This window comes from Ovis canadensis, chromosome 9 (assembly GCF_042477335.2).
Source record: "Ovis canadensis isolate MfBH-ARS-UI-01 breed Bighorn chromosome 9, ARS-UI_OviCan_v2, whole genome shotgun sequence".
NCBI lineage: Eukaryota > Metazoa > Chordata > Mammalia > Artiodactyla > Bovidae > Ovis > Ovis canadensis.
The window spans coordinates 17072650-17095364 of NC_091253.1; the positions used below are offsets into that span (position 1 = coordinate 17072650).

The window sequence follows — 22715 nt, forward strand, 5'->3', positions numbered from 1 at the left end:
CCAGGCCTCCCTGTCCATCACTAACTTACTACCTCTTAACTTTTAGGGGTTTCCCAAGTGGTGCTAGTAGAAAAGAACCCATTTGCCAATCCAGGAGATTTAAGAGATGTGGGCTTGATCCCTGGGTAGAGAAGATCCCCTGGAATATAAGAAATGGCAACCCACTCCAGCATTCTTTCCTGCAGAATCCCATGGACAGAGGAGCCTGGTGCTCCAAAGAGTCAGACATGACTGATGTGAATTAGCATGCATGCATACTTTTTATGGTGCCTCTGAATCCCTTTACTCTATTTGCCTCCAATATTAGGATTTCCATCATGCATCTAAACAGATTTATTCACTGAAATCTGTGACATTTTCCTATATTGGATGTAAAGCATTGCAGCCAAGCAACCTCATTGCAATAAAGGTGAGGCCCTAATAGAGTTGGAAATGCTCATGGTACTCATTTTATTTTGACTGAAAGTTTAGGTAGTTGGGATTATATATGAGATTATTTGACACAGCCACATTCTCTAGTGTTTTATTTAAACACTTAGGCAATGACAACATCATAATTTGAAACTTGGAATTTATCAGAGTACTAAACTGTTGGAGTTCTTACATGGCATGCAGTTCAAATACACATAGTTATAATTTCTCTCCAGTTCAAAATCTAACCCCATCAAGATTTTATCTTTTGCTAACTTAGTTTTACTACTTAATCTGAGTAGGACTCTGTGGATCTGCTGGGCCTGGAAGCCTTTCTTTGTTCCCGGTTTCCTGTAGGTCACACTCTAGCCTCTGTGACCTTCCCTGGATTCCAAACAGTTGCTAATCAAGGGAGAAGCAGCCAAAAAATCACCAGAAGCAATATTATAGAAATCAGAAAAGCTCATCAAATTTAGGAAACTGGCCACATGAGACCCTGTATTTGCCCTCGTATTATCAGTAACCCTGCCCTTGAACCATTGCTATAAAACTCCTCATCAAATCCTCCTGGGTTGGGACTCAGTTTTTCAATACAGGACCCATTGTGTCCTTTGCATGACAAAGCAATAATGCTATCCTTTTCTACTTCAACCAAAGCTCTGTATTAGAGATTCAACTTGGCACCAGTGTACACAGAAGCTGAGCTTTTGGCATCATGAAATATTTATTTCCTTAATCCTGTGGAGGAAATACGACTCCTGCCATATCAACAAGCAAAGGATGTTGTGGCCATCATGACTTCAGCCACATAGCCTCCCAGACTGTGCACCCTGGTGGGGTGCAGGATGGAGAAAAAAACTGAATATTGACTAGATAATTGAGAGGCATATCATCAGAATGATTTCAAGGTGAAGAAGAAGAGTTAAAACTTACAATAGCTTCATGCTTCTTCTGTAACTCAGCTTGCTCCTTGCAAAATCACATAAGTCACATAGTCTTGGGAAAATGGAGACTTACAACAACGCTAGGAACTTAACCTTAACTCACTTACACTTGCTCTGCTTTTGCAATTGCCCAACTCCTGTATACCAAAGCCTTTGACTGTGTGGATCACAAGAAATTGTGGAAAATTCTGAAAGAGATGGGAATACCAGACCACCTGACCGGCCTCTTGAGGAACCTATATGCAGGACAGTAAGCAACAGTTAAAACAGGACATGGAACAACAGACTGGTTCCAAATAGGAAAAGGAGTACATCAAGGTTGTATATTGTCACCCTGCTTATTTAACTTATATGCAGAGTACATCATGAGAAACGCTGGGCTGGAAGAAGCACAAGCTGGAATCAAGATGGCTGGGAGAAATATCAATAACCTCAGATATGCAGATGACACCACCCTTATGGCAGAAAGTGAAGAGGAGCTAAGAAGCCTCTTGATGAAAGTGAAAGAGGAGAGTGAAAAAGTTGGCTTAAAGCTCAACATTCAGACAATGAAGATCATGGCATATGGTTCCATCACTTCATGGGAAATAGATGGGGAAACAGTGGAAATACTGTCAGACTTTATTTTGGGGGGCTCCAAAATCACTGCAAATGGTGATTGCAGCCATGAAATTAAAAGACACTTACTCCTTGGAAGAAAAGTTATGACTAACCTAGATAGCATATTGAAAAGCAGAAATATTACTTTGCCAACAAAGGTCCATCTAGTCAAGGCTATTGTTTTTCCAGTGGTCATGTATGGCTGTGAGAGTTGAACTGTGTAGAAAGCTGAGCACCGAAGAATTGATCCTTGTGAATTGTGGTGTTGGAGAAGACTCTTGTGAGTCCCTTGGACTGCAAGGAGATCCAACCAGTCCATTCTAAAGAAGATCAGTCCTGGGTGTTCATTGGAAGGACTGATGCTGAAGCTGAAACTCCAATACTCTGGCCACCTCATGTGAATAGTTGACTCATTGGAAAAGACCCTGATGCTGGGAGGGATTGGGGGCAGGAGGAGAAGGGGATAACAGAGAGTGAGATGGCTGGATGGCATCACTGACTCGATGCACATGAGTTTGGATGTACTCCGGGAGTTGGTGATGGATAGGGAGGCCTGGCATGCTGTGATTCATGGGGTCACAAAGAGTGAGACATGACTAAGAGACTGAACGAAACTGAACCCCTGTAATCCTGGTTAACCATGCTTGTCTATGTATAGGTCAGGCATTCCCCTGCCATGTCCTAACCACTGTTCCCATGTTCACAGCAAATCCCTAGTTTAAACTAGCCTATTAACAATCAGCATTGCCCACTATAATCTGATGTCATACACTGCCTATAAAAACTTTGGGCCCCTTTGTTCAAGGCTTAGAGCTTGGAGTGCTAACTTCTCTGGGCCAGCCAGTGTAAAGAAACCTGAATTCTCCAACTCTGAGTGAGATGCTAGGTTTCTCAATTACTGATTTCTGCAATAAAGGAACCCAGACCCTTGCATTTTCCTGTATTAGATACAGAAGCACAAAATTCCATAAATTGAGGTGTGTGTTTTTCTTTAATTAATCAAACTGAGCAAGAGATGGGGGGGGCAGTTTCTTGTGGGGGCCTTCTTGGAAACAAAAGCCTTTCTGTGTCTCCCATTTTCTTGTTTGTGGGAAATAGGCTTCATTCAGCCTCCAAGATGACCCAAGGACAAAGAAGTAGATAAAACCAAGGAGGGTTTTGGAATGCAGGAATGGAAAAAACAGACCCTTATCATCTTTCCTGCCCTCACATTGTAACAATTAATGGATTTTAGGTCCTCCTGAGCAATAGAACCTGTCTCCCCTCCTACCCTACATGGAGAAGGTATTTGCCCTACTCTTGCCCCACCCAGTATACGTGCCTCATCCAATCAGAAAATGACCTGCAAGATCCCCAATCCCATTCCTTGTACGCTAACTATAAAAGTGGACTAAGGATCCTTGTTCAGCACCGGTTCTCCCTTGAGCTGACCTCCCGTTCTAACAGCATCTCCCATTGCAATAAACTATATTTTCCTCTCATTCTGTTTCACATCTGAAAATTCTTTTCCAACCTGCACCCAGACCACGACACAAGCTTTTCCCTAGTTACAAAGTGAAGTGAAGTCGCTCAGTCATGGCCAACTCTTTGCAACCCCATAGACTGTAGCCCACCAGGCTCCTCCATCCACGGAATTTTCCAGGCAACAGTACTGGAGGGGGTTGCCATTTCCTTCTCCAGGGGATCTTCCTGACCCAGGGATCAAACCCAGGTCTCCCACATTGCAGGCAGATGCTTTACCATCTGAGCCATCAGGGAAGACCCCAGTTACAAAGGACAAATTCAAACAGCTACTAATAAGGGAAAGGAGGATATGTAGAAACAAGGGAGGAGTAGTCAAGAAACAATACTGCAGCCTTGGGGCAGGATCTTAGTTACTCCTCGAGAAATGTACATAACAATATCATCAAATTCTTCTTTAGGAATTAAGGCCCCTGTCTGGGTAAAAGATGGTACCTTCAGGCTGAGCACAAGATTCCTGGAGCATTAACCTGTTATCACACCACCAACTAATCAGAAGTCCTACAGTCTGCAGCCCTCATCTCAAATTTTACTTTTCAAAACTGCTCCCTGAAAACCATCTGGGAGTTTGGAAACTTTGAGAAAGAGCATCTGTTCTCCTTGCTTGGCCCAACAACAAATTTCTTTCCACTCCAAACTTTGTTTTGGTTTGTTTGGTCTCACTGTGTGACACACAAGAACCAGTTCTGTAACATTAACAGTAATAACTTGATGTGTAGACTACCTGGCCCATGTTGCAAAAATTTCTGTATATCTTGGCCCTTTTCATATCACAGTTCCTCAAAGCTAAAGGAGAGGCTGTCTTCTGAGCTTAAGTCCAGAGAAAGTCTGTCAAATAGTACAAAATTCTCAGCTTTTATGTTATGTTTTTCATCTTTGTTTTTCCCCAATTCCACAATAGAAATAAGTAAAATAATGATCTTTCCTTGTTCTAGTTATCTTTCTTTAAAACATGTTAAGGTTTGATTGAGGTAATGACATAGTATAGCTGTGCTTCGTATTTTTAATCTTAAATTGAAAACCATAATTCCTCATATTTGAAAGGGAACAAATTTGCCACCCTCAAGTATATCTCTGTCATTTTAATTATTTTAAAATAAGAAACATCTCTATAAACAAATATAGTGGAAGTGATAGAATTCCAGTTGAGCTATTTCAAATTCTAAAACATGATAATGTTGAAGTGCTGCACACAGTATGGCAGCAAATTGGAAAACTCAGCAGTGGCCACAGGACTGGAAAAGTTCAATTTTCATTCCAATCCCAAAGAAAGTCAATGTCAGATAATGTTCAAACTACCACAAAATAGCACTCATCTCAAACATTAGCAAAGTAATGCTCAAAATTCTCCAAGTAAAGCTTCAACAGTATGTGAACCATGAACTTTCAGATGTTTAAGTTGGATTTAGTAAAGGCAGAGGAACCAGAGATCAAATTCCCAACATCTGTTGGATCATGCAAAATTCCAGAAAAAAAACATCTATTTCCACTTTATAGACTACACTAAAGCCTTTTACTGTGTAGATCACAACAAACTATGGAAAATTCTTCAAGTGATGGGAATATCAGATCACCTAACCTGCCTCCTGAGAGATCTGTATGCAGGTCAAGAAGAAACAGTTAGAACCGGACATGGAACAACAGACTCGTTCCAAATGGGGAAAGGAGTACTTCAAGGCTGTGTATTCTTACCTTGCTTATTTAACTTATATTCATAGTACATCATGCAAAATGCCAGGCTGGATGAATCACAAGCTGGAATCAAGATTGTGGGAGAAATATAAACAATCTCAAATATGCAGATGACACCACCCTTATGGCAGAAAGTGAAGAGGAACTAAAGAACCTCTTGATGAAAGTGAAAGAGGAGAGTGAAACAGATGGTCAGTGAGGTGGCGGTGGTGGCGGCTTGGCAGGGGGGTTCAGGCTTCAGGGGCCAGCAACCGCCATTATCCTGCTGGAGGTAAACAACCGCATCATCGAGGAGATGCTTGTGCTCAAGTTCAAGAACGTGGCCGCCGGAAACAAACCAGAATCTGTTGAAATAACATTTGCAGATTTTGATGGAGTCCTCTATCATATTTCAAATCCTAATGGAGATGAAACAAAAGTGATGGTCAGTATTTCTTTGAAATTCTTCAAGGAACTTCAGGCACATGATGCTGATGAGTTGTTAAAGAGGGTGTATGGAAGTTACTTGGTAAATCCAGAATCAGGATACAATGTCTTTTTGCTATACGACCTTGAAAATCTGCCTGTATCCAATGTTCCATCCTGCATCAGGCTGGTGTGTTGAAACGAAACTGTTTTGCCTCTATCTTTGAGAAATACCTCCAGTTCCAAGAAGAGGGCAAGGAAGGAGAGAACAGGGCAGTTATTCATTATAGGGATGATGAGACCATGCATGTTGAGTCAAAAAAAGACAGTCACAGTAGTCTTCAGCACAGTGTTTAAGGATGACGACAATGTGGTCATTGGAAAGGTATTCATGCAGGAGTTCAAAGAAGGATGCAGAGCCAGCCACACAGCCCCACAGATCTTCAGCCACAGGGAACCTTCCCTAGAGCTGAAAGATACTGATGCCGCCATGGGTGACAATCGGCTATATTACCTTCCTGCTGTTCCCTCACCATCAACCTGATCCACACGTTTCAAGGCTACCTGCACTACCACATCAAGTGCTCAAAGGCCTATATTCAAACACGTGTGAGGGCAAAAACGTCCAACTTCCTGAAAGTGCTGCACCGTGCACGCCCAGATGCCAAGAAAAAGGAAATGAAAACAATCATAGGGAAGATGTTCTCATCCTGCTAACTCTTGGGAACAGGAAGAAGAAGCGGCTGGCAACTGAAGGCTGGAACACTTGCTACTGGATAATCGTAGCTTTTAATGTTGCATCTCTTCAGGTTCTTAAGGGATTCTCCATTTTGGTTCCATTTTGTACATGTTTGGAAAATAATCTGCAAAAACGAGCTGTGCTTGCAAGGACTTCATGGTTCCCAAGAATTAAAAAAAAAAAAAAGAAGAAGAAGAATTCCACTTGATCAACTTAATTCCTTTTCCTTATCTTCCCTCCCTCACTCCCCTTTCCCACCCCTTCTTTTCCAAGCTGTTTTGCTTTGCAATATGTTACTGGTAATGAGTTGCAGGATAATGCAATCTTAACTTGTTTTCTCTAAGTATTTGAGTTCAAAACTCCTATATCTAAAAAAATACTTCTGGGGTCATTAATAAAGAAAATCGTTCTATCTTAAAAAAAAAAAAACAAAAAACAAAAACCTCAACATTCAAAAAATGAAGATCATGGCATCTGGTCCCATCACTTAATGGCAAGTAGATGGGGAAGCATTGGAAACAGTGAGAAACTTTATTTTGGAGGGCTCCAAAATCACTGCAGATGTTGACTGCAGCCACAAAATTAAAAGGCACAGAAAGAAAGAAAAGAAAAGAAAAGAAAAGAAAATCTGGAAGAAAATCTGTGACTAACCTAGACAGCATATTAAAAAGCAGAGTCATTACTTTGCCAAGTCTAGTCCATATAGTCAAAGCTATGGTTTCTCTGGTAGTCGTATACAGTTGTGAGAGTTGGACTGTAAAGAAAACTGATTGCCAAAGAACTGATGCTTTTAAACTGGTGTTGCAGAAGACTCTTGAGAGTCCCTTGGACTGAGAGGAGATCCAACCAATCAATCCTAAAGGAAATCAGTCCTGAATATTCATTGGAAAGAATCATACTGAAGCTGAAACTCCAATACTTTGGCCACCTGATGTGAAGAACTGACTCATTGGAAAATACCCTGATGCTGGGAAAGATTGAGGGCAGGAGAAGAAGGGGATGACAAAGGATGGGATGTTTGGATGGCATCACCAACTTGATGGACATGAGTGTGAATAAGCTTCAGGAGTTGGTGATGGACAGGGAAGCCTGGCATGCTGCAGTCCATGGTGTTACAAAGAATCCAATACAACTGAATGACTGAACTGAACTAAATGAACTGAAGGCTTGACTATGAACCACTGATTTAAATAACCTGTGTTTGTATCCTGACTATGGTTACTTGAGGTCATCACATAGTATAATTGTGCTTCATATTTTTAATCTTAACTTGAAAACATACTTCCTCACATTTGAAGGGGAGCAAAATTGCCACCCTCAAATATATCTTTGGCATTTTAATAATTTTAAACTAATTAATTTTCTTACAGCAGATGTGGGGAAAATTGTGAATACCAAGTAGGAGTTATCTTTTTGTAAGAAATATTTGCATTTGAAAGGGAAATCTCTAGTTGGAAGTGTTTCTGTCTATACCAGGTATGAAAGGGAAAGTTGCTCAGTCATCTCCAACTTTTTGCAATCCCATGGATATTAGAGTCTATGGAATTCTCCAGGTCAGAATATTGGAGTGGGTAGCCTTTCTCTTCTCCAGGGGATCCTCCCAACCAGGGATTGATACCAGCTCTTACCCATTGCAGGCAGATTCTTTACCAGCTAAGCCACAAGGGAAGACCAAGAATACTGGAGTGGGTAGTCTATCCCTTCTCCAGCATATCTTCCCAATCCAGGAATTGAACCAAAGTCTCCCCCATTGCAGGGAGATTCTTTACCAATTGAGCTATTAGGGAAGCCCATACCAGGAAGTGAAGGATGAGAAAAACTCCTTTTATCAATGGAAAAAGGAATGAGGAATCTTTTAACAACTTTGCCCTTCTTTATTGTGAGTTTCCTGGTCACTGCTCAAAACTGACTCTCTTCATACCCAACATCTTCTTTTGTCTTTATTAAAGATGGTATTTAATGGGAGAACTTTAGCTATTTTGGTGAATTCGTCAATTTCCCTTGATCTCTCCCATTTATACATATTATTAAACTTTCATTTGATTTTCTCCTGTTAATCAATCTCATAACAATTTACTTGTAGACCACCAGAAGTACAAAGAAAGATGTAAGGAAATGTCTTCCTCCCTCTCATGGTATATCTGGGAGATGTAAAGAGTAATGTATGTGACTGTACCTAAAAATTATATGATTCATAGAAGGGTTCAAATAAAGACAATAAAATCTGAACCTAATTCTGAGGCAGTGTTCAAATTTAAAAATAAATTAAAAAATACATATTCATAATATATATATAATGAATATAAAATATATTCAAAATATATATATTCAATCACATATATTTATTGAGCATCTTCTACTCAGTGTATATAACTGAAAAATATACCTACTTGGTGATGAAACCAAGCAGGACACTGTGGGGCTCACACAGAGAAGCCTTTTTGTGTCCGCTGTTTCTTGCTTGCTGGAAATAGATTTCAACTTTCAAGACATTACCTGAATCCCAAATGGCAAGTTCAAACAAGTTGCTAATCAGGAAAGGGAGGGGAAGACCAGTCAAGAAATAATAGTGTGAGGGGATGATCCAGAGAGATGATATGGGGTCGGAGGTGGGAGGGGGGTTCATGTTTGGGAACTCATGTACACCCATGATGGATTCATGTCAATGTATGGCAAAGCCAATACAGTATTGTAAAGTAAAATAAAGTTAAAAAAAAAAAAAAGAAAGAAAGAAAGAAAAGAAAAGAAATAATAGTGTGGCCTTGGAACAGGATCCTGATTTTGCCTCAAGGGATACGCACAACAGTATTTTTGAGCTTTTCTGGGGAATTAAAACCCCAACAAATGAAAGATGTTAACTGCTTGATGAAGCATTCTTCATTCTGAAGAAAAAGTCACAATTTGGTAACCTTGAAAACCACATAAATTCATCAGGAGACTACCTGAGACCAGATTAAAGGAATGCACACCCAGTACATACTGATTATTACCAGTTACCCTACCTTTGAACCACAGCTATAAAACTCCTTAACAAATCCTCCTGGTTTGGGACATAGTTTTTGAGGGCATGAACCTACTGTGTCCCCCTTTGCCTGGTAAAGCAGTAAAGTTGTTTTTTCATACTTCACCCAAAACTCTGTTTCTGAGATTCAATTCAACACCAGTGCACAGGGCCACTTTTTCAGCATCAAGGATACACAAGCCCAAATAATATTAAAAAAAAAAAAGAATATCTTTTTCCCCACAGACATTAGGAGGATATATTAGTGAAGTTCTATTAAAAACAAAAAATTTTGCTAAAACCAGTTTCTTTATGACATAAGACTTTTTAGTAAAAGTTTTTTTCTCATGGCAAGTTTGCGCAGTCTCAATTACAAAACATAGATAGGAATGTCCCCATAAAAAATAAATGAGGTAGCCTTTAGTACTCTCATGTAATAACAGGTCCACTGATTTTCTTCTCTTGCCAACTCTCTGATTAGGAGAATTGAGAGTCAATATTCTGGCCTGGAAAATTCCATGGATTGTATAGTCCATGGGATTGCAAAGAGTGGGACACAACTGAGGAACTTTCACTTTCACTTTTCAGAGACATATGCTAAAGGATAATTAATGAAAGACAAGAGAAAAAGAAGATCTCATTTATCAGGTAAATAAAAGTTTTTGTATCTGCTCGAAAATAATTTTGGCTTGAACAAACAGTTCAAATGTCAGAATGATTCAGAGTGGCAACCATTGAATATCCATTCTTTTACATGGTCAACTAAGCCAAACTCAACTTCTCTTGCTTTGTAAGTCTGTCTATCACTAATTGCAATGTATAGGAAAGCTCAAATAACAACGGTAGCAACATTCTACTCAACTGCTGTAACAACCTCTGATGGTGCACCCTGAGGGGACTATGGATAGAAAAGCACAAGATACTGGCCTCCAGATAGCTGAGGTGCAAATCATAGGAATGATTTCAACGAGACCAGACTCCTGCAACTCCCCTTAGATAAATGTTAAACACCTTAAGAGAATACCTGGTTTTCTTGAGATATCTGATTTTCTTTAACAAAATATTTTGATGTTCCAACCACCTGGTTTTTTTTGCAAAATCTCCTGTACATTCTGGCTCCTCCCTTACATCTTTAGAGCAGTACTTTAGATCTATCTGAGAGGCTGCATCCTGAGTTTAAGCCCTCAGGTTTGTTTAAAAAATAAAACATAATTTTCAGCTTTTAGGTTGTACATTTTTTTTCAGTAAACAATGGATAAAGAAATTATACAATATTAAATACCAGCTTAATAATATCAAGTTACTAAAATCTATATTCAAGAAAGGTATAAGTATATATTTACAAAATAAATACCTTTCCCTTACCTTTTCTGGAAAAACTTCCCCAAAAGACTTTCCTGATATTTAACTCTGTGAAAAATAAAAATTTGTGGCCTCAGCTTAGCTAATTAGCAACAATGAAGATAAACAATTATTAGGTTTGTATGACTGGGATAAAATATCCAAACTGCTTGAATAAAAAATCACTTGCCCCAAGTTGGATCAAAGAAAACTTCTGATGGCCTTTGGGACAATGAAAAACATAGATATTGTACCAGTAAAGCCTATTTTGAGTTCCCTGTCTTTCCCATTGTTTCAGACGGCCCTTGGTAAATTCCTCTGTATTACTTTCTCTCTCTCTCTCTCTCTCTCTCTCTTTTTTTTTTCCATTTTAGCTCCCATCAGCTTAACCTTCCTAGTTCAGGGCTTAGCAGGTCAACTTGGAGCCAGCAAGTGGTTCCATCCAAAACCAGAATTCCTAGCCCTTCTTTTAGTGCTGAATTTTATATCAGAATCGCTCCCTTAGGTTCAGTCTGCATCGCCCAGTTTATGATGGCTTCTGGTGAAGACTAATAGGATCCTACTGTCTTCTCCTGGTACAATAGCCTTTCTGTATCCCTTATTTCATTGTATGAAAAAGATTTCAGACTTCTAGAACTTCCCTGAGTTCTAAAGGACAGATTCTAGCAGTTAATATTTAGGGAAGACAAGAAATGCAGAAACAAAGAAGGAACTTCCAGAAATAGTTCAACAAAGAAGAAACTCTAAGAAAAGTAAGATTTCAGTTTCTCCTTGAAATCTCCTTGAGGGATATATACATGATATATCTGGGTTCTTCTGTGGGAATTAATGCCTCAACTCTGGTAGAAGATGGTAACTTCAGGTTTAGTACAAGGTTCCTGGAGCACCACTCTGCTGATTTACACCAACCATTCAGAAAAACGAAGCAAAACAAGAAAAAAAAAATTACACTTCCTGCATCTCTCACTCCAAAATAACCCAATTAAAAGATTTATTTCATATCTCTGGTAAAAAATAAATTAGATAAAAGGTACTTAACACCAAAGTTACAACTCAGTTTTTTAGGGAGCTGGAATCAACTGCATTTTTGTTGTAAATCTATGCAGAGCCAAAGATGTAGCTCTAGAAGTTCACTGTTCATCTGCTTTTTGTTTTGTTTTGGTCAGTCTCTCAACTTTTCCTCTCAAAATGTTTGAAAAGATAAGGACATAGGAAACTGAATTGCCCTGCATTTAATCTGTTCTTTTGTAATGTACATTTTCTATCCACATCTTCTCTAAGACCTAAGAGTCATTCTTTAGAAAGCAAACTTCAGGGTGAAGGTTCTCATCAGACAGGAAAAAATAAAAAGGAGGTATTTGAAAACTGGGCCAGTGAGAAATCCTACAAATCCATTCCAAAGGCCCAAGTATCTATGTACATCAGTTTGTATGTTGTGTGTGTGTGTGATGTAAGTTATATTTTCCTACTTCTGGACGATATTGCTGAAATTAATTTAAGAAGAGCTCTATCTAGTTGAAGGCTAGATCTTGTGAGAATGGAGCATCAACAGCAACTAACCAAAATGCTTTTGAAATTCATGTGATTTGAGATAATCTTTCCGTAAACAAAAGTTTGTATGGGACTTCCCTGGTTGTCCAGTAGTTAAGAATCCACCTCACAATGCAGGGGATGAGGGTTTGATCTCTGGTCAGGGAACTAATACTCTTCACATCCAGGGACAACTAATGCTGTACACCACAAATGGAGAGTCCATACACCAGTGTGAAAAAGGTTCCACGTGATGCAACAGAGATCCTACTTGCTGTAACTGAAATCCAAAGTAGCCAAATAAATAAATAATTTAAAAAGTTAAATTTGTTGGTTTAATCGAAGCACACACTTTTAAAGTTATCAATAGTGAATATAATACAAATAAACAACTTTTATTGTAAGTAATGAGTTCAAGTTATCTCTGTTAGAAAATTTGTCAGCAAAAATAACTTAGAATGGAGGATGATTTTTTCTTTCTCATAAAGATTTTTTGGGTAATCTAAACAATTATTGGAAGCAAATAATTTAGATAGATATTAGTAGGATAAGAGTTTATAGACAGAAAAATTTATCAAAAATTATATTTAATGGTACATGTTCTTTACAATAGCTTCCAAAATCATTTTGGTAAATTGACTTTCAGTCAGTTCAGTTCAGTTCAGTCACTCAGTCGTGTCCGACTCTTTGCGACCTCATGAATTGCAGCACGCCAGACTCCCCTGTCCGTCACCAACTCTGGAGTTCACTCAAACTCACGCCCATCGAGTCAGTGAGTCATGCTAAATTCAATGATAGAAATTTATTATACATCTTTCAAACTGAACAAAAACAAACAAACAGAAAATGAGCAACTTTAAGAGCTATGAGTTAATTTTTATTTGGGTCTTACTGAGGATTGTCGATCAGGAGACAACCTCTCAGATAGCATTGAGGAACTGCTCCAAAGAAGCAGAGGAAGAGGACAGTATATATGTGATTTTGGTGAAGGGGGTACCTGAAATAAAACATACATCTTGGTCGAAGGTTATTGGTAGTCACAAGGAACAAACGTCTGCGTTAATAATTTTAGTGCTGTTTTAAGTATGAAAAGATGCAAAAGTTTGAGCTTATAAAAATTTCTCCTGAAATTATTTAATACTATCTGAAATATGTTCTGCTGATTTTTTCTCAAGCACACTGTGCCTCATTCCTGATCTCCACCCTGAACTCTTTTCAGGGGCTGTTGAAGGTCAGTAACTCCAGTGGTTAATTACCTAATCCCTGTACAGCTGGATGGTGAGTGACATTCTTTTTTTGACATCTACATCATTCCAAATAGGAAAAGATAAAATAGTGAACTATTAATTACAGAATATAGGCTTTTCTACTCTTGATGTCCTATTACAGAGGAAACAGATACTTGGATCTTATAGAAAACATATATTGTACTGTCTGAGAAATTATTCATGAAAAAGTACGTTTCTGGAAATTATTTTTTAAAAAAGTACATGATTTCCAATCTAAAGAATGCTAATGTAAAGAACAGTTCATTATTTCTTTTTTTTTTCATTAAAACTTAAGGTGTCTAAAGATAAAAGTTCTAATATATATAAGTGAAGAAAAATAGAATGTGTTTTGGCTAAGAAAAGTATGAGAAATGAAGATGTATTATTGTTAAAGGAAATAAGATTGATTTTATATAAACTAAAACTTCTGGTTACTAAGAAAGACAAGGAAGAAAATGAAAGACAAATTAAATATATATGAAAAGAAAAAGACGTAGAGAAAATTTTGCCTTGCATAATCAAGCTTGCTGAAATAGAATTGCCATTTAAGGGTTTTAAAAATTAATCTTTAATATCAATAATGTACTTATGTAAAACTAGAATCTAATTTCCTTTCATATTCTAAAAGGACAAATTTTTGTGGTCTGCTCTTTACAATAAGAAATTATAAGAAGGCTTTTCTTTACTTTTAACTGATCTGTTTAGAAAACTAAGATTCTGTTTTTATGAAAGCTATTTTTATTCTATTTTATGTTGTCTTACTGAAGTCTTTGATTATTTAAGTAGAACAAATTTGCTTAATATTAAAAAAGATGTTTTTCTAGTAGATAATGAAGTATTAAATTTCATAATGATCTATAATTCCGTGGGATTTTAAGAGTTTTAAAACTTGAAAAAATATTTTTGACAAAATTCCCAAAATCAAATTCTAAATAAATCAATTTGACTGCAATGTAAGTTTGGAATGTTCCGCAGGTACCCTAGAACATTTCAAACTATATGTTCTCTCCTCTTTAAAAGAAGAGGACTATTAAACTAATTAGGGGTTACTTGCATTGTCACATAAGTGATTCTAAACCTTTGATTATATTTGAATAGATATATGTTATTAATGTGAATATCCTAGACATTGTGAAATTCTTAGAAATCTGAGATGTCCCATTATAATTCTGTAAGCAACTATTTTGGCCCTTTCCTGTTTCTCTATTTCTGTTCACCTTACACCTTAATTGTAAACTTGAGATCTCTAGGTAAATTTTTTACTTATCTCCTGACTTTTGTTCTACTAAATGCACACAATGCATTGTCTAAACTGTTGATTTTCCCCTAAAAGAAGTCAAAATGAAGAATTACTAGCTAAAGAACGAGTGGCTCTCTACCCGCTAGAAGTCTCCTTAGCAATCCTGTAGGCAGACCTTGTGGGCAAGATGATGTCTGAAGAAAGCTCACGAGGAATCAGCCAGACTGTGCATGATAAAAAGTGATGTAGAACCTAACCTTCTGCCTCAATGGTTACCTGAAATTACTTCGCCTTTTTCCTTCTAAAAACTTATGGATGAGCAGAATCTCATGTTGGCTTTTGGGAATATGAGCCCAACTTCTTCCTCAATGGCCAGATTTCTGATTAGAAGAGCTTACCTTCCACCAACATTTGCCTCTGGAATACTGGCTTTTGAGTGGAGGATAACTGAACTTGAGTTCAAAAACAATGTTATCATTCTTAATTTTAATTATCTTAAAATGTTCTACAATGTCCTCTGAGATCACAATTTTAAAATATCAAGAAGTAAATTATTTTATTTTTTAATATAAATTTAGTTATTTTAATTGGAGGTTAATTACTTTACAATATTGTACTGGTTTTGCCATACATCAACATGAATCCACCACAGCTATACACGTGTTCCCCATCCTGAACCCCCCTCCCTCCTCCCTCCCCATACCATCCCTCTGGGTCGTCTCAGTGCACCAGCCCCAAGCATCCAGTATCATGCATCGAACCTGGACTGGAAATTAGTCATGTATGATATTATACATGTTTCAATGCCATTCTCCCAAATCATCCCACCCTCGCCCTCTCCCACAGAGTCCAAAAGACTGTTCTAGACATCTGTGTCTCTTTTGTTGTCTCCCATACAGGGTTATCGTTACCATCTTTCTAAATTCCATATATATGAGTTAGTATACTGTACTGGTGTTTTTCTTTCTGGCTTGCTTCACTCTGTATAATAGGCTCCAGTTTCATCCACCTCATTAGAACTGATTCAAATGTATTCTTTTTAATGGCTGTGTATATGTGCCACGGCTTTCTTATCCATTCATCTGGTGATGGACATCTATTGCTATTTTTTACCTGCAGAAATTAGTTTTGTCAAAATTGAGACACTGAAGCTGAACTTGAGCATCAGGTCAAAGTTCTAGCTGACTTTCAAGCAAAGACAGTATCAACCGAATCTGTAAGGACTGTGGCACATGTATATAAAATCCATTCTGCTTCTGCAAACATGACCCTTTTTGCTAGACTTTTGCCATCCTGATGTTCTTGTTACATGACAACAGTCTGCTTATGAATCAGAAAAATTTAGGTGGGAAACAAGATGGCTTCTGGGATCTTCCTGGCTCCATAGCAGACTCCATTTTTCAGGTTTTTTTTTTTTTTTTCCCTCAATATCTTTACCCATCACAGAACAGTTAAGAAACTAGTTTTGTTTTTCTATTTTGTTGGTCAGACTTCCTCCCTCTGATCCTTGAATAACTCCATCTGGATTCACTGAACTATCATTTAGTATGGTTTTCAGTATGTCCTTGTTATTGTGTTTTCTAAATTATTTTAAAACTTCCCCTTTCACAATGCTGACACACTCACAGAGGAAAGAAACTATTAGAAAATATGTTTCCCATGTGGGGTATACCTTCCACAATCCCTTGTGGTTAAGGCACACACTTCACTGGGCAAATTAAATAAACCTTAACAGAACCTTGTAGACTTCTTGGGATTTTCGCTGTTCTTACTTTACTCAGTCACTGGGCAAGGTTAAGAGAAGCAATAGAAAAACCTGTTTCAAGCAGAACAAAAATTAATACATGAGACTGGGTCAACTGATGAAGATATTTTTATGACATTACGTTTAAAATATTGCTGGCTCTTTAATGATTTTTTCCATATTTAAATAGCTTTTTCTCTTACTCTCTCAAATTTTGTAAGATATTAAAAGATTTTTGCTGAACCATGAAAGATGCTGGGATTCTTAGCCTCCAGAGGAAAAGAATTCAATCTGGAGCCAGAGACAAGGCTTGATTGCTCAGAGCTTTTGTTTAATAGAGTTTTATTAAAGTATAAAGGAGATAAAGAAAGCTTCTGACATAGACATCAGAAAGGGGCAGAAAGAGTGTCCCCTTGCTAGTGTTAGCAATGGAGTTATATACCTTTTAATTAGTTATTACAATGAATCAAAAAAAAAAATGTCTGGAGGTTGTAAAGATCTTACTAGACCCACTCCCATAATTTACATTTTAAGATAACAGAATTAACCAGAAGGTTTTCAGGAAGGAGAAACTGTTCTCAAGCATGATACATTGCTGTTATATAATCCCTAGTACAAAGTTTAAACTGAGTTGTGTAATTGACTGAAACTAAGGACTGCAAGGAGATCCAACCAGTCCATTCTGAAGGAGATCAGTCCTAGGTGTTCTTTGGAAGGAATGATGCTAAAGCTGAAACTCCAGTACTTTGGCCACCTCATGGGAAGAGTTGACTCATTGGAAAAGACTCTGATGCTGGGAGGGATTGGGCGCAGGAGGAGAAGGGGACGACAGAGGGTAGATAGCTGTATGGCATCACCGACTCAATGGACATGAGTCTGAGTGAACTCCGAGGGTTGGTGATGGACAGGGAGGCCTGGTGTGCTGCAATTCATGGGTTCGCAAAGAGTTGGACATGACTGAGTGACTGAACTGAACTGAACTGAAGGAATGCAGACAAAAAAAGTTTGTCCTTTCCTCCTCCTTGAGAATACCAGACCCCTATCTCCACTTTGAGAGCCCCAGACCCCTTTCTCCTCCTTGGGAATTCCAGACACCTCTCCTTGGGGATACCCGGACTTCTTATCAATCTGCCTAGGAACTGACTCTATCAATATGCCATTGTGAACAAAGTTAAAACATTTAATTTTTCTCCTACCTGGTCCCTCTAAAATCTAAAAACTCTTAGGTAGCATTTTTATTTTCATCCATCTTGTAAAAAAACACATTTGGAAACATGAGATACATTACCAAGGCATTGATTGGGAAAAAAAAAAAAAAATTGAAATGGCATTGAAGAGAAAGTCTGAAACTTTAAGTTTCAACAAAGCAATTTTAGAAATGAGCTTATATAGTCAATCACTGTTCTTGTTGCATTTTTATAAGGAATCAGATCAAGTTTAATACAAAACAAATGAATTTTACTGTGATTTTTCTTTGGTAAAAACGGGGGGTAATTGTAGAGAAAAATAAATATTTGAATTTTTTTTTCAACATTAGATTCTGGTCTTGTAAATTTCATTTTAGGTATACTTATACCTATAAGGGCTTCCCAGGTGGCAATGATGGTAAATAACCTCCCTGCCAATGCAGGAGACATAAGAGACATGGGTTCAACCCCTGGGTTGGGAAGATCCGCTGGAGGAGGGCATGGCAACCCATTCCAGTATTCTTGCCTGGATAATCCCATGGACAAAAGATACTGGAAGGCTATAATTCCACAGGATCACAAAGAGTTGGACGAGTTGGACACAACTGAAGCGACTTAGCATGCACATATATCTATAAACTGGTCTGGGTCCTGAATTCTTCTAATTTCCACAAATATTTAACTACAGCTCACCAAACTAACATTTTTCATTTTCTCCTTCCCTTCTTATTTGAATTGTTAAGAACAAATGCAGCACTTGAGCTCAATTGGGAAGGATCTTGTAAAGTGTTCTTAAACACTGACACTGACAAAAGGTGGAAGGTATTGAGCCTGGAGGACACACGTCACAACCAAGGAAGAATCTAACAAATGCTCATTCTGAACAAATGTTGGAGACTCTGAATCAAATTGATGAGGAAATAAATAGCTGACATAGAAGTAGACTGCTTCCATCCAAGACATAAGATCAAGATTTCACACTTTAAGCAAATGCAAAACATTTTCTTCTTCTTATTATTATTTTTTTTCTTTTCCTCCGGCATTAGCCTAGAAAGGTATTTCTCAAATCACTGCTAAGGTGAGGGGAGGGGGATGGGAGTAACATCAACAACTTAGGATGACTCTTTACTTCAGGCTAGAAGATTCTCTTCCCACATGCTCTAAATTGCTGGATGACTCCTGGCCTGAATGGGTAAATGTGCCCTTAAAGGATTTGCTTTGTCTATGGAATATATCTTCCTCTTTGGGCCCACAAATGCCTAGATGTCTTGTGAATAATGGGGCAATGCCTCTTAGATTACCTAACTGTGCCCTAACTGTTCCAAAAAGGACCTACTCAGAGGCTTCTCATGATTCAGGGCTTATTTTCTTTGTCAGGGCCCTACTTCCTTTATTAAGACTAAATATAAATAAGGCTATTATCAGAAATCTCTCCTTAACAATTCAATATATTATAGATTTCCCTGCTAAGATATTAGTTGCCCAGAAAAATCTTTGCATTCTGACAATGGCTGTTCATGATAATAGGATAGTCTTTGATTATCTTTTAGTTAGTTAAAGTGTATATGTTATAGCCAATACCATCTGTACCTGATTGACTCTTTTGGGAAACTTGAAACTCCTTTATATAAGATCATTCAGCAGGAGTTAAGTGTTGCTCCCACAATGAGGTCTTTCTTGATTGATTTTGGTCTTGAGCACTATATACTCCAAAGTATGTACACTCAAAAATTATGGATTATCCACATATTATAATAATACCCCTGATCTGTTGTATTGTCTCAAAAACTTCAAATTCATGTTCATAAGTGATAACTACTGACCAAATTACATCCGTAATACTGGAATATCAGACAAGGAACAAAAGGAAACAAACATTGTGAACCTGGACCATAATCTGAGAATGTCATAGGGATAAAGCAAAAATACCATGCCCTATGGACATCATATCAAAGATGAGCAAAGCTGCAAAGCATAGCTGAGGTTGATGCTGATGCTTCACATTTTGATCATTTCTCCCAGTTGTGGTGTGAGTCTGATCAAAAGGGCAGGGTGTGTGTGGATTATTTGCAGCCAAAGATGGAACTGTATACAGTCAGCTAAAACAAGACCTGGAGTTTACCATGGTTCAGATCATTGGCTTCTTATTGCAAAATCCAGGCTTAAATTAAGAAAGTAGGAAAAACCACTAGGCCGTTCAGGTATGAACTAAATCAAAACACTTAGGATAGTACAGTAAAGGTGATCAATAGATTCAAGAGATTAGATCTGGTAGAGACAGTGCCTGAAGAACTATGGACAGAGGCTCACAACACTGTGCAAAAGTCAGTAACCACCAGGGAAGCCCTGTCAGTAACCAAAACCATCCAAAAAAAGAGAGAGAAAAAAAAAACAAAGAAATGCAAGAAAATAAAGTTTTTGTCTGAAGAGGCCTTACACATAGCTGAGGAAAGATGTGAAGCAAAAAGCAAGAGAAAAAAGAAAAAAAAAGGGAAAGCTATACCCAACTGAATACAACTTCAGAGAATAATAAGTAGAGATAAGAAGACCTTCTTAAATGAACAGTGCAAAGAAGTAGAGGAAAAATAGAAGTAGAGGAAAAATACAGAATGGGAAACACTAGAGATCACTTCAAGAAAAAGAGGTATCAAGAGAAAATTTCATGCAAGGAAGGGCATGATAAAGGACAGAAAATGTAAGAACTTAACAGAAACAGAAGATATTAAAAAGACATGGTAAAAATATATAGGAGAACTATACAAAAAGTATCTTAATGACCCAGATAATCATGATGATGCAGTCACTCCCCTAAAGCCTGACATCCTGGAGTGTGAAGTCAAGTGGGCCTTAGGAAGAATTGCTACAAACAAGGTTAGTGGAAGTGATGGAGTTCCAGCTGAGCTATTTAAAATCTTAAAAGTGATTACAGGTTTTTCTATTAGATCGTAGTTTTGATGACATAGAGTTCTATTATTTTTCTGTTGACCAATCATGATGCAATGGTGTTAAGTGAATAATCATAATTGTTAAGTTACATAGTCAAGATTGATAGATATCTATTAGTTTTCACAATCAATAGCCAGACAAAATATAGAAGATAATTATAATTGCAAGCCATAATTGGAACATGATTAGCTTAAAATTACAAAATAATTACATGCAATTTGGAAAGTTTAGAGTGACAGAAGTGGGAGTGCATACATGAGCATGTTTTTATCTGCCCAGCCAGTCTGTCTTTTGGTTGGTGCATTTAATTCATATATATAATGTAATCATCAATATATATGATCATATTGCTGTTTTCTTAATTGTTTGGGGTTTATTTCTGTAGGTTTTTTCCTTCTCTTGTATTTCCTACTTAGAAAAGTTCCTTCAGAATTTGTTGTAAAGCTGGTTTGGTGATGCTGAATTTTCTTAACTTCTGCTTATCTGCAAAGCTTTTGATTTCTCCATGAAATCTAAATGAAAATCCTGCTGGGTAGGGTATTCTTTGTGGTAGGCTCTTCCCTTTCATCATGTTAAATATATCATGCCAATCCCGTCTGGCTTGTAGAGTTTCTGTTGCAAAATCAACTGATAGCCTCATGGGAGTTCCCTTCTATGTTTGTTGCTTTTCCCATTTTGCTTTTAATGTTTTATATTTGTCTAATATTTGTCAGTTTGCTTACATGTGTTTTGGTGTGGCCCTTCTTGGGTTTATCCTGCCTGCAGCTCTCTGTGCTTCCTGGATTTTGTTGGCAATTTCCTTTCCCATGTTAGGGAAGTTTTCAGCTATTATCTCTTCAAATATTTTCTTAGGTCCTTTCTCTCTTCTCCTTCTGGGACCTTAATAATGCAAATTTTGCTGTGTTTAATGCTGTCCCAGAGGTCCCTTATGTTGTCTTCGTTTCTTTTCATTCTTTCTCTATATTCTGTTCTGTGGCAGTAATTTCCACCATTCTGTCCTCAGGGTCATTTATCTGCTCTTCTGCTTCAATTATTCTGCTACTGATTCCTTCCAGTATATTATTCACCCCTATTTGTTCTTTAGTTCTTGTAGGTATTTCGTAAACATTTCTTCCACCTCCTCAATCTTTGCCTCCATTCTTTTCCTGAGATCCTGGATTGGCCTCACCATCATTATTCTGAATTCTTTAATTGGAAAGTTTCCTATTTCCACTGTTTAGTTGTTTTTCTAGGATTGTATCTTGTCCCTTCATCTAGTACATAAATTTCTGCTTTATCATCATGATTAAGTTTCTGTAATATGGTTTTTCTTTGAGCTGAGGAAGGACAATATTTCTTCCTGCTCCTTCTGTATTCTCTCTAATGGAGGTAAGGGGCTTGTGTAAGCTTCTTGATGGAAGTGACTGGCAATGGAAAAAACGTGGTCTTGCTCTAGTGGGCAGGGCCTTGATCAGTAAAGCTTTAACCCAATTTTCTGCTTATGGGTGGGGTTACATTTCTTCCCTGGTAGTTTTTTGGCCTGAGGCAACCCAGCCCTGGGGTCTACAGGCTCTTGTGTTTGGTCACTCACTCATGTCCAACTGTTCATCTATAGCCTGCCAGGTTCCTCTGTCCTGGCATTTTCCAGGAAGGAATACTGGAGTGGGATTCCATTTCCTTCTCCACAGGCTCTATATTAAGGTTAAAGATGACCTCCAAGAGGTCATATGACAAGAGGCACCTTCCCGGGCTGCTGCTGCCAGTGCACCCATCCCTGTGGTGAGTCCCTGCTGACCCACACTTCTACAGAAGGCCCTCCAACAGTAGCAGGTAGTTTTGATTCACTGTCCTGTGGGGTCACCACTCCTTTCCTCTGAGTTTTGGTGAGATTTTCTTTGTGTCCTCCAAGATTGGAGTCTCTGGTTTCCCCAGTCTTATGGAAGTTCTATAGCAGGCTTCTTTTGTGGCTCAGATGGTAAAGCGTCTGCCTACAATGTGGGAGACCTGGGTTCAATCCCTGGGTCGGGAAGATCCCCTGGAGAAGGAAATGGCAACCCATTCCAGTATGCTTGCCTGGAAAATCCCGTGGACTGAGGAGTCTGGTAGGCTACAGTCCATTGGGTCGCAAAGAGTTGGACATGACTGAGTGACTTCATTTTACTTCACT

General features: G+C 38.1%; 1 pseudogene; it reads left to right on the plus strand.

Moving 5' to 3' along the window:
* The first annotated feature begins 3843 nt into the window (after window positions 1-3843).
* LOC138446273 (actin-related protein 2/3 complex subunit 2 pseudogene) lies at window positions 3844-6290 on the plus strand (annotated as a pseudogene).
* Window positions 6291-22715: the final 16425 nt, after the last annotated feature.